Raw genomic sequence first — 16,468 nt, 5'->3', positions numbered from 1 at the left:
CACTCTGGCACTTGGTACCAAGTCACACCCGGCACACAGAGCAACCAGTAGATAAAACATAACTACCAGGCCTTCTAAGGCCTGATTGGTCATGAAACATCAACAAACTAAGCTGAAACGTATAACAAACACAATTCTCCCGCTCCATTGGTTTACTTTGGTAGCAAGGTAAAGTCCACCCATTGTACGCAACTTACTGGAGACAGCCTCGGCTTCTAGACTCTACATGAGATATGTATATAGATATTAATTATATGACATTGAATCACTGTTAATGTTTGGGTGTTCCATTGATTAATGATTAACACATTGACATATTGTCCCTAAATCACTGAAAATACATGGTTAACATATGATTAGTATGATTAACATAAATATGATTAACATGATGCGATCAATTGCATATAACATATTATATATTGACTACTACTACTATTCTATTAAGCTATAACTCTTTGTGCACCAGTTGGCTTCGAGTCTCTTCCTGTAAGTGGTTTCTCCCCCCCTTTGCTCCACTGTCTGCCCCTCCAAGGTCCGAGCTTCTGCGGAGCCACCTGCAGGCAGCTATCACAAAGCGAGGTCACACAGTATTCAAAACAATCTCTTCTGGCCTAAGGCCTAAGACAGAACACTAGAGCAACACCTAAACAGCAAAATGATTAGCAGCAACACTACAGGCAAAAGCAATATACCAAAAACTAAAGGTCTAAACATCCCAGATAAACCCGGAATCAACGAGGAGAACCAATTGTCCCAGCTGTACTCAAACAGGCCATGCTCCTTATGTATCGCGGACATCTGTTTGTGCACCACATCTTCCAGATTCTGCACAGCCTGAGAGGAATCAGGGATATACGTGCAACATTCTCTCCCCACTATAGCACAAACACCACCTTTCTCAGCTAACAGAATATCCAACGCCATACAGTTTTGCAGAGCCACCTGCTTAACCGCAGACAATTCACCCTGCATGGCCTGTACAGTATCAAGTGTCTGATTGGCCACCTTCTCTACTGCAGTCTGCAGGGCAGCCACCTCAGTCTGAAGGTCTGACACTCCAAGGGATGGAATAAACACCCCAAACCACTGATCAGTCCGACTCAGCGACCGCTTGCTGCGTGAATATGCATGCACAGCCAAAGACATCTGCTCCTTGGGCACCACGCGAATAGGAGGAACAAGATAAGCCAGATAACAATACCAACCAACCTTCACCGTCGAAAGAGACAAAACAATGTAACCCTTAAGAGAGTCCTTGCGACCACAGACAAACACTGAACATGGTGGTGCCACTAGCAAGACATCACCAAGGACAGAGAAGTTAACATAAGCCCTACAGTGCAAAGGCGGGGAGGAAAGGACTAACAACTGGGCCGAATTAAACAGGTGGAAACACACAGTCTCATTCACAGGGATGACAGCCAAGCCATCCTCCGGCAGGGTCATCCCCTTCGCCCTCACATGTGCGTCCGATGGACAGGACACAGCAGAATAAGTACAGTTATCAGGGCTTCGTCGACATTGCAGAGCAGTTACAGTCAGCTTTCGGACCCGCGCCCCGTAGCGTTCGGGGTCCTCAGCCATCCATGCTGCATCAACAGTCCATTTGATAATTACCTGGGTCGAACAAACCCATCCCTCACCTGTACTATTCACGCCTACCAGCAAATGAACTGTAGTGAAACCCCAGTGATTGGACTCATCAGCCTGAGTCAGATAGAGGTTTGGATTGTTCCCAGCAAACTCTAGTTGTAATTGGTCATGTGTGGCCTTAAGGGCCTCCTCCACTGCCCGCGACTTAACAGCAATACCGGAAATGCGACATATAAGTGGTGGCTGGGTCGAGGACAACGACCCTAGCTCGCGGGTCAGCAGCCCAGCCATAACAGATATAAGGCCAGAGCATGTCTGATTTAGTAATAGTAATAGTAATTAGTAATAATAGTAAATTACACTTTATTAATCCCCGTGGGGAAATTCTTTTTTATGCCTCCCTCAACTTGCTCTTTGTAGAGCAAGCTGTCCGCGAAGGGCAGCCACCTGTAGCGGCGCCCAGGGAGCTGGGGGTTGAGGGTCTTTTCTCAAGGACCCGCAGACGTGCTGAGGCTGGGCTTGAACCGGTGACCTTGTGATTACAGCCACACGGCTTAGCCCACTGAGCCACACGCTGCCATATCATATCATGATAGGTGTACGGAACCCCGAAAAAAGGCCACGCCGCCAGTGTGGGGCATATAATGACAGACCCAACAGTCAGAAACATTCAGTTCAGCCTTAACCGCTCAGGACAAAAGCTCCACAGCATTGGCATCCATCACCCCCCTTTTCCCTCGATCCAGAACCCGTGGGTCTGGCACTGTCGGAGAAGAGTGGGTGACTATTACGCTGCTATCTACAACACGTAACAACACCACCGGGTCCCTAAAAGAAAACCAAATCACTACAGTCCATGTCCACCAGTGCTGTGCAATTTATTGTGTTTCTCCCGCTAACATAAACCTACACATATAGGAAATAAAAGTCAAACCATAACTCCAGGGGTAAGCCAGGCCAAAATAACAAACATAATCCCAAAATGTCTCCACCCCAACACACACTCTATACTGACCTAACCAAAAGAAAGAAAAGAAAAGACATGCATCTGCCCTATCTCCCTAACTACACAAAAACAAGAACAAAGGAGAAGTACAAATGAGATGGCGCTTACCCCCTTCCAACAATGATGGGCAAAAACTAACAAAGTACAATACAACACAAATATGTGCACAGTGTCACAGGCCAACGCTGGGGAAAACCCTCACAACACAATAGGCATAATGTACCAAAGCACAACAGAGAAAACAAGCACAATCCTCTCTCCTCGGTCTTCTTCTTCTGACCTTTATCATCTCTCTCTGGACTTCCTTCCACCACGCCTCCAGATGTCATATCGCCCCCTACAGGACAGGAGAGGAACAGGTATCGAGGAAAAGAAGGAAAGAAAATAACGGGCAAGCCCGTAACACCTCCCCACCAAAAACGGAACTGCTCGCAGTTTACTGTCCATATACCCGTGATAGGGCATCAGCAACAAGATTCTCAGTCCCCTTTTTGTGCACAATTGACAAGTTAAATGGTTGCAGAAACAGCGCCCAGCGCATCAAACGTTGGTTTTTATTACTCATTCTGTGGATAAAAACTAAAGGGTTATGGTCAGTATGTACTAATATGGGTCCAACATGAGAGCTTAAGTACACATCAAAATGCTTAAGGGCTAGAACCAACGCTAGAGCCTCCTTTTCAATGGTACTATAGTTCAATTGGTGCTTATTGAACTTCTTGGAGTAAAAACAAATAGGATGGTCCACACTTGACTCATCCTCCTGCATTAACACAGCACCAGCGCCTGTGTGAGAGGCATCAATGTCCAATTTAAAAGGGCAGGTAAAATCAGGAGCTGCCAATACAGGTTCACTGCAGAGCAAGGACTTCACGTTGTCAAAGGCCTCCTGGCAGAGTCCCGACCATGCAAACACAGTGTCCTTTTTCAGCAAGTCAGTCAAGGGCAACACAACAGAGGCAAAATTCCTACAAAACGGCCGATAGTATCCAACCATCCCAAGAAACCTTCTCAGTTCGCGTTTTGTACGAGGTTTTGGATAACTCGTAATCGCACACACTTTATCAGCTAAGGTGCGAACTTTTCCTTGACCTACCTCTTTCCCCAAGTAGGTTACTGTAGCTTTAGCAAACTCACACTTTGCCAGGTTGAGCGTTAAACAGGCCACATCAAGCCGTTGGAATACCTGCTGGAGAGTTGCTATATGGTCTGACCAAGACCTGGAATACACTACCACATCATCAAGATAGGCAGAACAGTCTGTCACTGGGCCCAGCACCAAATTCATGAGCCGCTGGAATGTTGCCGGGGCATTCCTGAGCCCAAATGCCATAACTGTGTACTGGAGGAAAGCATCAGGTGTAACAAAAGCAGAAACATTAGAGGCAGTTTCAGTTAGTGGAACTTGCCAGTATCCCTTCAAAAGATCCAGCTTGGTCACAAACTTAGCTGACCCCACACGATCTACACAATCCTCCATACGAGGTAAAGGATAAGAATCAGGAACGGTCACAGAATTGACCTTTCTGTAATCAGTACAGAAACGGAAAGTGCCGTCGGGTTTAGGCACCAGTAAACAAGGGGAGCTCCAAGGGCTCTGGCTCTGCACAGCCAATCCATTTTCTAACAGATAATCCACTTCTATGGACATGATCTGACGCTTATGTGGATTCACACGGTAAAAATTCTGTTTAACTGGAGATGTAATGGACACAACAATATCATGTTTAAGAACTGTGGTCTGACGTGGCACATCAGTAAATAGATCAGGGAAACTATTCACTAAGTTTCTCACATCCTCACACTGTTCTGCTGATAAATGAGCCAACAACTGGTCTAGGTTGTCCAGCATCTCAGTATTTTTCATTCTGGCAGTTAAAACAGAGACCTCACAAGGCACATCTCTGTGATCCTCAGTATCACTGTGCAACATTGACATAGCAAGGACAGGCTGGGCAGTCTCTGACATCACAGCAGCAGTACGAGTAGAATATAATTTCAACATGTTAACATGGCATGTTCTGGTTTTTCGTTTCCTATCAGGAGTGGAGATCACATAATTTGTAGGGCTAATCCTAGTTCTAACCAAATAAGGACCGGAGAACCTTGTGTGAAGAGAGGAACCAGAGGAGGGTAACAACACCAATACTTGGTCACCTGGATGAAATTCACGAACAACAGCACGCTGATCATACCGTCTCTTCATCCTCTTTTGAGAGGACAAAAGAGCCTGGTTAGCAGCCTCACATGCAGCCTGTAACCTGTCCCGAAATTTCTCCACATAAGAAAGAACATCCATCTGAACTGGCTTTTCCGCCAACAACTGGTCTTTAAAAAGCTTTAATGGGCCCCGCACAGAGTGCCCAAATACCAGCTCTGCTGGGCTAAAACCAGTTGATTCCTGCACCATTTCGCGCATTGCAAACATAAGCAGAGGCAACCCCTCATCCCACTCACGTCCACACTCCAGACAAAAAATCCGTAGCCGGGTTTTTAGAGTCTGATGGAATCTCTCCAGAGCCCCTTGTGACTGTGGGTGAAACGCAGAAGATGTCACATGCTCAATCTTTAAGGTTTGTAGTATCTGAGCGAACAATTTTGATGTAAAATTAGAACCTTGGTCGGACTGAATGATCTTTGGTAACCCAAACATAGAGCAAAACTGCAGTATAGCTCGGGAAACAGACTTGGCAGTGATTGTCCGCAACGGAACCGCCTCAGGAAATCTTGTAATCATGCACATTATTGTAAGTATGTATTGCTTTCCAGATTTCGTTTTCGGGAGAGGTCCCACACAATCAATCAGCAAACGATCAAATGGCTCTCCCACAACAGGTATGGGATGGAGAGGAGCCTTAGGGATGACCTGGTTAGGTTTTCCCACCACTTGACATGCATGACATGTCTTACAATAATTAACCACATCAGCCTTCAGCCCAGGCCAAAAGAAATGATGAAGGATGCGCTGGTAGGTCTTGTTAATACCTAAATGACCTGACATCACATGATCATGCGCCAGTTCCAACACATAGCGCCTAGAAACAGCAGGTACAACAATCTGGTGAACACTTTCACCAACAACACCACGGAGAGGGGTCCACTTCCTACACAGCAAACCATCAAGCACATAATATCCACATGGACACTAATCTAATTTGTCCTGTTCCACCACTGATGAGAAGAGGCGCAAGATGGTTTGGTCCTCTCTTTGGGCCTTACAGAATTCCTCTCTCCGAACAGGCAATGCCAAAGATCCTGTAAACAGCTCCTGGACAGTAGTCTTCACCTGTCCCTTAGAACCTTGTGAGTCCACAACTGGCCTGTTCCCACGATCCAAAGCATTTTTTTCAGTTGCATCGAATACACTGGACAACTCTAGATCATCACCATACTTCCTTGCTTGAGCACGGGTCAACACACAAGTGGGGAAAACAGAGGGGTACTCCCTTGTTAGACCATCATTAGCCCTAACCGGGATTGTAATAACCTCTGGCAGGGGAAACACTTTCCCACCAGCCACATCGTTTCCCAAAATTATGTCAACACCCTTGACAGGGAACTCACTCAGAACTCCCAACCGAGTGAACCCAGAAAACAAAGATGAAGTAAGAAAGGCCTGATGCAAGGGCACCCTTAATAGATTCTAGAGGTCGACCAATATTGAATTTTACCGATACCGATAGCTAGGTTGGTCCGTACTTGCCGATAACCGATTAATTAACCGATAGTTTTTAAAATGGATACTGGATTAAAAAAAAAAAACTAAATTAAAACACAACACTACATGTAAAATAGTACTAAACTTTATTACAAAAACCAAACAAAAAAACAGTACTGAATCATGAAAATGTGCTATATGAAATAAATATGAATATATTAATAAATATTGAGGTAAATTAAAGACATGCTTTCAAACTGAAAGAAAAAGTAACACTCCAAATAAATAAAAAAAATTACATACAAAATGAATTATAATAATAATTATATAATATTATAATTATATATATAATATTAATTATATAAATGTATATTATATGTGTAGTCTCCCACTATATTTGCTTCTATTTTGAAAACTTTTTTCTCTCTCCATAGGCAGAGGTTGACCAAACTGTTTGTGTAATCTGTTAACAACGCTCATTATATACCCGTCTTTTTAGGCAAGAACCAGATAATGAGTGTCACGTCATGAAATGGTTTTAATACGAAGGGAGCTGTATTACGTGATAACAAATTTAATAAAAACATCGTAAGTTAGGCCTATAATAGTAATGATTTCATTTCAAACAACAAATATATTATATAGAGAAGGTGAGCAAAGTATCAACAGAGCTTTTTGAAACTCCGAATCAGTAAAACACTGCGTCGCAAAAAGATTCACTGTTTTGAAGCGCTCCAGTCGGATCCCCCCATCCCCCCGGCAAATCGCACCCTGTGCCTGAAGATAAAAAGAACTGAAATCGAATGCATTCCTGATGGTAACAATCATGACATTAAACATTTGGGTCGAACTTGCGTGTATTTTTGCCACATTATTTTAACCGCTTGATGTACTGCTAATGTTAGCGTCCTCTCAGCCTTGTCGACAAACATACTGCTGTTCTTTCTCCAATGCAGAATCTAATCAACAAATGAATTACTTTATATTGAGATGAAAACATGTACTGTAGTGTACTGTATACATACCTTTTCGCTGTCTGTGTTTTAAACGTGCATTTGAAGTGTCAGCGTTGTCCGTGCACCGCGCTCTCTCCAGGCAGCTTGTGCTCTCCTTGCAACTAACAGTATCACGTGTCAAAACAAAAGCATGTGCTTTACAGCGATTTTCGCCTATAGAGGCGGCTCTTGCCATAGATATATATGTTGGCTCTCGCACTGTATAAGGACAACGGACTGTTCTCAGCTGCTTCAGCTCTGACGCAACCCGGAAAAACTATCGGCGTGGATTTTTGCCGATAACCGATAGTTCCGGGAATCAACTATCGGTGCCGATTAATTGGCAAAACCGATACATCGGTCGACCTCTAATAGATTCAAACCAATACCTCGCACAACCACATGTGAACCACAAAAGGACTTATCAGTGAAGTCAAGAACTTTGTCCAACACAAATGACTGGGCTGCCCCAGTGTCCCACAGTATCCTAACAGCAACAGGTACCTCAGCTTCAGAAACCGATAAAAACCCATCTGCAATAAATGGCTTGAATGTCTCCTCAACATCAGTCTTATAACCTTCAACATCCACACTACCAACAGGCTTAGGCAGTGATAGCTTATTCCAAGCCTTACAGTCGGCAATTAGATGGTCTGGCTTTTGACAATAGAAACACAATCGCCTCCCCCGAACACCAAAAGGGAGGCCAGGTTGAGAAGCACCAACTTCTCTCTGGTCCCGTTTAACTGACGGGACAAATGCTTTAGCTGGTATATGTCCCCTGGGAGTTTGGTCACGACCATGTGCAACAAAAACACTTATTACGCTGCTATCTACAACACGTAACAACACCACCGGGTCCCTAAAAGAAAACCAAATCACTACAGTCCATGTCCACCAGTGCTGTGCAATTTATTGTGTTTCTCCCGCTAACATAAACCTACACATATAGGAAATAAAAGTCAAACCATAACTCCAGGGGTAAGCCAGGCCAAAATAACAAACATAATCCCAAAATGTCTCCACCCCAACACACACTCTATACTGACCTAACCAAAAGAAAGAAAAGAAAAGACATGCATCTGCCCTATCTCCCTAACTACACAAAAACAAGAACAAAGGAGAAGTACAAATGAGATGGCGCTTACCCCCTTCCAAAAATGATGGGCAAAAACTAACAAAGTACAATACAACACAAATATGTGCACAGTGTCACAGGCCAACGCTGGGGAAAACCCTCACAACACAATAGGCATAATGTACCAAAGCACAACAGAGAAAACAAGCACAATCCTCTCTCCTCGGTCTTCTTCTTCTGACCTTTATCATCTCTCTCTGGACTTCCTTCCACCACGCCTCCAGATGTCATATCGCCCCCTACAGGACAGGAGAGGAACAGGTATCGAGGAAAAGAAGGAAAGAAAATAACGGGCAAGCCCGTAACAGTGACACAGCTGGAAAAAGCGGTTCACCAAAACATTATAGCATCAATCCCAAATATAACAGTCACAATAAAAATAATTATCATAAAAAGGCAACACAGTTGTGACCCTCTCAGGGGCCAGTCTTGAAAGAACCACCAGGGTCGGACACGCGTCTGCAGTGGACCCGATGGACCCAGGCATCGATTCCCTCCACTTTCACTGCGTGAGGGGTCACCATCAGCACCTGGTGTGGTCCCCTCCATCTCGGCGTGTTCCATCTCTTTCTCCTCAGGTCACGAACCAACACCCAGCTCCCTGGGTCAAGCGGTGTCACAGTGTTATGGAAATTTGGAGGTAGGAAGCAACAGATGAGTCCAATGGTTTAGCTTGGTTTCATTTATTGAGATATCTTTCTATGCGAGCTCGGGGAGACTCTCCACAGACAGTTCTGAGAAGTTCTCCAAATAGCAGACGCAGTTGCTTTCATTTTATATTGACAGACAAATGACCTTTCTCTACAACCACAACCGGAAGACCCATGTCTGCTTTTGCACATTCTATGCTCAGGACAAGCTTTTCGTCTAGCACAAGCATCTTATATTTACCATATATAGAATAAAAATTCATCTCTTGTCTAGCTTAACATGGGTAAGGTCTAAAACCCCTCCCCAGTCACTTGCATCTGTTTCTTCGAGCATAGCAACCTTATTTTGCAGCCTAACTTCCTTAGTAACCATCAGACATCATGCTTGGTGGTAATTTTCCACTACATTCCCCCCTTTGATACAAAATCATTCTTGTATCACACACTGACGTCGTCCTCGTCCGAGGAGTAAGGGTTCCCAGGAGCAGTCCATTCCAGCTGGGCATGGGAGGCAGCAGAACGTGCTGTCTGTTGCTTCTTCCTCTGCGGTGGAACATCCTGCATAAGCTGTACCATCTGATGATGTGACGCCCGTTGATGAAATTGAGCCATAGTAGAACAACATGGTATACAGCATGGAACAAATAAGCACACACAGACAAGCAATAAAACAATAGGGAGAGCAGAGAGGATAATCAAGGTCCACTTCCCAAACCATGGCTGGAACACATTCAGGGGCCATGGCCATATGCCATTATCATGAGACTCCTGACTGTACAGCGCATGGGCGACCTCATGCATTTTGGCGATGGCCTGTGACAAATTTCCATTGTCCTCATCATTTGGGGGAATGTACGTGCAGCAATGGTCTCCCACCATAGCGCAAACTCCTCCTTCCTTGGCTAGCAGTATGTCTAGGGCTAATCTATTTTGGGTGGTCATTAAACGGACAGCCGTGAGTTCCTCTTTCACTGCAGCGAATGCAACAATGGAGGAAATGGTTGTTCCACTGAGTGAGGAATCAAAGTGCATACCAAACAATGACCAGAAACGTTTTGTTGCATCACCGAGAAATTTGCAAATTGCCAATACGAATTCAGTTGAGGCATATGATATGTTTTTGTTCCTACACCCTTTATATCATCTCTGCTTTCCTTTAGATTCACATGATTATACATATACCCTACATAAGCAATAATAGAACACAAAATTACACAACCAATAATAATGCTTATAGCTGGGGCCCAATACCCCAATCTACGTCTCCAAATCATAGTCTTTCAGGAGGACTAAAGATCTCTTGCAGTGCGACTGATGGACCCAGGAGGAGATACCGTCGACCTTCACGGCGTTAGGTGTAGAGAGAAGGACTTGGTATGGTCCTCGCCACCTCGGTTGATGCCAATGCTTCCGGCGCAGGTCCTTGATCAGGATCCACTCTCCTGGTCCTATGGTCTCTGGCTGATTTGGCTCCGGTCTGACCTGAGCAGCACTGATCTGGCTATGGATCCTCTTCAAGGAAATCTGTAAACTAGACACATAGGGTAGTAAATCGCCATCAACAGTTTCTAACGTGAGCGTGCCTCCCGGGTATGGGAGCGGCACTGGTCTCCCGGTGAGCACCTCAAATGGAGCTAACCCCATTCCACTATGTGTTCTTCCCCTCTGTCACACCCGACTGGACATCAAGGAGGGTGTGAGTGTCATGTAATACCGGTGAAGGCATGAGCGCCACTGGGGCATCAGTGTGTAAGGCTGCCCTCTTAGCCCACCAATCGGACCAGAAGTTACCAATGCTGACCGGGTCAGAGCACCCCGTGTGAGCCTTACACTTAACCACAGCAATGGAGTGAGGCAGTTGGATGGCAGAAAGGAGGTCTCGGACTAACTCATGGTGCTGTATTGGTTTACCTGTGCTGGTGAGGAAGCCCCTCTGTTTCCAGAGGGCTCCATGGTCATGGCATACCCCGAATGCATACCTGGAATCTGTGAATATCGTGACATCCTCACCTGCGAACTGGCGGCAGGCCTGGGCTAGGGCGAACAGCTCTGCAGCCTGTGCTGACCAGGTGGACGGTAACTTACCTCCAGACAGCAATTGGCCCTCTGACGCAACCACAGCGTAAGAGGTAGATGGGCTCCCATCAGGGAGCCTAAGGGAGCACCCATCCACAAAAATGAACCCAGAATTTGGCAATGGGTCTTCACCCAGGTCTGATCTAGGCTTAGCGAGGGATTGAGCAACCTCAACACAGTCATGAGGGGAACCTTCCATTTCAGTGGGAAGAAGTGTGGCCGGGTTTATTGTGGAACACCTTTGGAGGGTCACATTGGAGAGAGTAAGCAGGATGTTTTGGTAGTGAATCAGACGCGCAGTGGTAAGGTGAGATGTTTTAGCCTGCGTTATCAGGGCATGCACAGCATGCGAGGTGTGCACCACAAGGGGATGCATTTGGACTAAATCTGCAGACATGAGGACTGCCTCCGCAGTGGCTGCCACAGCTCTGAGGCAGGCTGGCAGAGAGCTGGCCACCGTGTCCAGACGTTTAGAATAATACGCAATGGGGCGCAACCTGTCACCATGAATCTGGCCAAGGACGGCGGTCATGAAACCATGCCGTTCATCCACATACAATTGAAATGGCTTGGAAAAATTTGGTACTCCTAAAGCGGGCGCATCGCATAGCGCTTGTTTAAGGTCAGAGAACGCCGTCTCAGCCTTAGTCGTCCAGTCCAGTCTGTCATTAGGTCTAAGTCCTTGTCCCCCATGCATAAGGTCTAGTAAAGGTTGGGATCTTTCGGCAAAATCCTGGATCCAGGGACGGCAGTAGCCGACCATTCCCATCCATTTCATCAATTGCCTTTTAGTATCTGGGATGGGGGCCTTGCGAATCCCTTCTACCCGTTTTAGACCTAGGCGTCTGCCTAGGTGATTGAGGACATGTCCGAGATATTGAACCTCTTGTTTGACTAACTGCAGTTTTGCCTTTGAGGCTTTATGGCCATTTTGGGCTAGAAACAGCAACAGCGCTTTGGTATCTTGCTCACAACTCTGCCTAGTGGTGGAACACAACAGCAGGTCATCTACATATTGAATTAGGGTGCCCCCGCCCGGGGGCTTGAACCCCTCTAAGTTCTTTCCTAATTCTTGAGCATAAACGCTAGGTGACTCAGTGTACCCCTGGGGCATCACTGTCCACGTATAACGCTTGCCTCTAAAGGTGTGCGCGAACCAGTACTGTGAGTCTGGGTGAACAGGGACAGAGAAAAATGCATTTGCTAGATCAATAACAGAAAACCACTGAGCCTGAGGTGGTATGGATGATAGGATAGTTACTGGATTAGGAACAATAGGTGCACGGGGATGTATGGCGTCATTCACCCCCCTCAGGTCCTGTACAAACCGCCAGGATCCATCTGCCTTCCTCACAGGCAGGATCGGAAAATTAACGGGGGAGTAGGGAATTTCCTTCAGAGCCCCCTTTTGTACCAGTTCTTGGTGCACCATGGTGATACCCTTCTCTGCCTCAGGTGAGAGTGGGTACTGAGCTTTTACTGGTCTGTGGTTGGACTTTGGCTGGACTTGCAGTGGTGCCGCGGTGCAGATTCTCCCAAAGTCATTCTTGCCACTTGCCCATAGGGTTTCTGGTATCTCAGACAGCCACTCAGGTTCAGTTGGTGGGGCTGGTAGGTTCGTGGTCTGGCGATGTTCTCCAGAGAGGAACGCTTCTCTCCTGACATCTACTGTGAGGGAGATGGTATGTCTTTGAATGGTTCCATCAGTAGTAATACTTCGGCCATCCTCGACTTGAATCCAGTCTTGTCTCTCTTCACAGTCTTTGATCCATGGGCCTAGGTCTTTCCATTGGTGGGCGTCAGTTTTTCCCAGTGACACATGGGGCATATGATGATCGAAGATCCATGTACTTTGATCTTGGTTGAGCTGGACAGACATGCCGGCCATGGACACGCTTACATACAGAAACTTCATTAACACGGTCTCAGGGGGTTTCTGTTCTTCCAGGAAGAACATCATCCATTCCCTTATCTCCTGGTCGCAGTGTGAACTATAGAGAGCCGTGCAATGGAGGATGGGGGGTTGTTCAAGTGAGTGTGGCACCTTGTCTCGACCAATGGTGTTATCAGTGAGGACCCATGCGGCGTAGCATGGCTTGCTTTCTTGGGAGACATACAATCCAAGTGGGGGAGAGGTCAGGTGGACTCCCCTCTCGTCCAAATCAATTTTGCATTGCAGTTTACATAGTAGGTCTCTGCCCAAAAGGTTAACTGGACAGTGGTTATTCAACAGGAAGGCGTGATGGACAGGACCGGACCTTGTGGCAATGGATAACGGAACAGTCTCTAACAAGGTGTGGGGTAGGCCAGAGGACCCCACAACTGTCACATGATTTCCAGACTTAGGGACTCCAGGGAGGTCTGTGTCTTTCACTGTGGACTTGGTAGCTCCTGTGTCCACTAAGAAGACAACAGCATGATTGTCAATCTCGAGGGTTATCGTGGGGTCCTCCCTTGATGTCTCTGTGAGGGACAGGAACTGGCCGTTTCCTGGTCCCTCAGTCCCCTCGCCTCTTCATTGTGGGCCATCTGCACCCCACTGGGGTGGGGGCCCCTCCCACTTGGTTTGGGTCTGGCAGACTGTTGACCACCTCCTTCAGTTCACTTAGATCCCAGTTCCTCTGCACCTGTACCATCCCGTCGTCTCTGGGGTTTGGCATTTCCACCAAGGGGAACTGTCTTGGCACTCCAACAGGTGCCCTTTGCTCTTCAGTCGGAGGCTGTTGCATGCGTTGTTGAATACGCTCACTCCTTCGAGGAGGAGTATCTTCTTCATCTTCTGCCGAATCTGCAGCTCTTGTGGCTTGCGCTGGCGAGTATGCAGGGGGCGGATCCTGTCTCGCTGGAGGTGGCAGGATTTCCTGAGCAGGGGGAGCTGGCGGCGCTGAAGGGAGGGGTGGGTAGATGCAGCTGTCTTCCGCTTTCATTTTTCGCACGACAGACGCACTGCCTTTGCCTCTATCTTCTTTCTCTTTTAACAACATATTCAGTCTTTGTTGTGCTTGGACTGCCTTTGCTTTTTCCTCGCCTATTTTTTTTCATGATTCCCTCATTCTTGCGTCTCTCAGCCTCTATTTCGATCTGTCTTGCCACATTTTCCCACATTTCCAAACATCTCTGAAAAGTCCTTTCCAGTCCTCTACTGCTTCCCTACATGTTTTACCCCGTAGTAAACCCTTATTTCCCTTATCACGTTTACGCATTTCCCTTTCAAATGCTGTTTCACCTTCCGGATCATAAGCCGGATCAGGAGCCCAATTTGACTTGCTACTGCTATTTCCCATTTTGTCGCACCAGACTTTCAGTACTGATTTTTTTTTTTTTAAGATAGGTTACTTAACAAACATGCACAGAATATGTTAGACAAGCCAGTCTTCTTTGCATAAAGAAATAGAGAAAAGGTAAACTTGTTTTCTTTGCAGGGAAAGAATATATATACAGTATATATATTAAAATCGTCACACAGTAGAAAACTTCTATGCCTGTGTTATTTTGCAAAGCAAGTTCTTCATTGCAACAATGCAGACTTTTACAAAAGACTTATCACAAAACAATTATATTTGTATAATTTATGTATCCCAAATGCACATCCCAGTAACATAAATCTCAATTCGGGGCGCAGTTCTGATAATAGGGACAAAGCAGTCGTGGGGATAATCTACAGTACATGGAGGTCTTTGTCTCAGCCTCTCCGTTAAACTATATGTTTACGGAACCTTTTACACCTTAATTTCTGCTTAATTATAATTTTATTTTTATTCATTTATTTTATTATTATTATTATTATTATTATTTTTTAATAATACTTATGAGCTCATTTATTTGATATTCTTAACTTGTCAGGTTTCTAATTTCACACTCGGCACACTCATCCAAACCACAAGCCTTACACATTCATACCGTGCACGTTACATTCATACAATCTTATTTTATCTAGTTTGCAGACAAAACACATTTCACATCTCGCTGGACGTGATACAGATATTTTACGACTCTCTCAGTCGAAACTGGTTATTTTACGACTCTCCCAGTCGAACTTGGTTATTTTACGACTCTCCCAGTCGAACCTGGTTATTTTACGACTCTCCCAGTCGAACTTGGTTATTTTACGACTCTCCCAGTCGAACTTGGTTATTTTACGACTCTCCCAGTCGAACCTGGTTATTTTACGACTCTCCCAGTCGAACTTGGTTATTTTACGACTCTCCCAGTCGAACTTGGTTATTTTACGACTCTCCCAGTCGAACCTGGTTATTTTACGACTCTCCCAGTCGAACGTGAGGCCTTTACCTTCAGAAAGATACCGCAACAAATTTTCTATTCCACAAAATTTGTCCTACCTTTTAGTCCGGTCGGAGTGACGGGGGACCGCAGGCCTCAGGAACTGCGATGGGTCAGGCTAAAATTCTCTGTCCTCGACTCCAGACGGGTACCTCGTCGTCCTTCTAGGACTCGCGTCCTTCTGAAGGTCCTGGCGGTCCCCGTGCAACCGAATCCCGGACGAGCCCCCAAGTCTGTTATGGAAATTTGGAGGTAGGAAGCAACAGATGAGTCCAATGGTTTAGCTTGGTTTCATTTATTGAGATATCTTTCTATGCGAGCTCGGGGAGACTCTCCACAGACAGTTCTGAGAAGTTCTCCAAATAGCAGACGCAGTTGCTTTCATTTTATATTGACAGACAAATGACCTTTCTCTACAACCACAACCGGAAGACCCATGTCTGCTTTTGCACATTCTATGCTCAGGACAAGCTTTTCGTCTAGCACAAGCATCTTATATTTACCATATATAGAATAAAAATTCATCTCTTGTCTAGCTTAACATGGGTAAGGTCTAAAACCCCTCCCCAGTCACTTGCATCTGTTTCTTCGAGCATAGCAACCTTATTTTGCAGCCTAACTTCCTTAGTAACCATCAGACATCATGCTTGGTGGTAATTTTCCACTACAACAGCTCGTAGTGGTTCTCCCTCTGGAGTCCTCCAATAGGCACGAACCTGGTCCCAGGCTGCACCTATCGCTTGCCACAAACCTGTAAGATAAGTCAGCAAGTCCCGATCCACAGTTTCCAGTGTGACATATCGAAAGGGAGACAAAACAAGCATTGGCCTTCCTGTCAACACTTCAAAAGGAGCCAACCCTGTTTGGCGGTGTGTCCTGGCTCGCATGAATAACAAAGCCAGGGGCAGGGCATCAACCCAGGGCAGGCCAGTCGTCTCTGAAATTTTTGCCAATTTCAGTTTCAGAGTTTGATTCGCCCTCTCCACCATCCCCCCACTCGAGGGGTGATAGGCGCAATAATGTTTCAGATCAACTTGCATCCAATGGGACAATTTAGCCAGGGTCTCTGCA

The 16,468-nt window shown here is 45.9% G+C and overlaps 1 long non-coding RNA gene across 1 annotated transcript; it reads right to left on the bottom strand.

Moving 5' to 3' along the window:
• Window positions 1-2,446: 2,446 nt before the first annotated feature.
• LOC140592343 (uncharacterized) lies at window positions 2,447-16,137 on the bottom strand. The gene is made up of 2 exons (XR_011992742.1): window positions 8,573-16,137; window positions 2,447-2,936 (listed from the first exon to the last, which is right to left on the bottom strand). It is a non-coding gene; the product is annotated as an uncharacterized lncRNA (long non-coding RNA).
• Between the last annotated feature and the right edge of the window lie 331 nt (window positions 16,138-16,468).

The sequence above is a fragment of the Paramormyrops kingsleyae genome, chromosome 8 (assembly GCF_048594095.1).
Source record: "Paramormyrops kingsleyae isolate MSU_618 chromosome 8, PKINGS_0.4, whole genome shotgun sequence".
Taxonomy (NCBI): Eukaryota; Metazoa; Chordata; class Actinopteri; order Osteoglossiformes; family Mormyridae; genus Paramormyrops; species Paramormyrops kingsleyae.
Note: the sequence above shows the minus strand (reverse complement) of the source record. Positions and strands in the feature narration are given on the sequence as shown.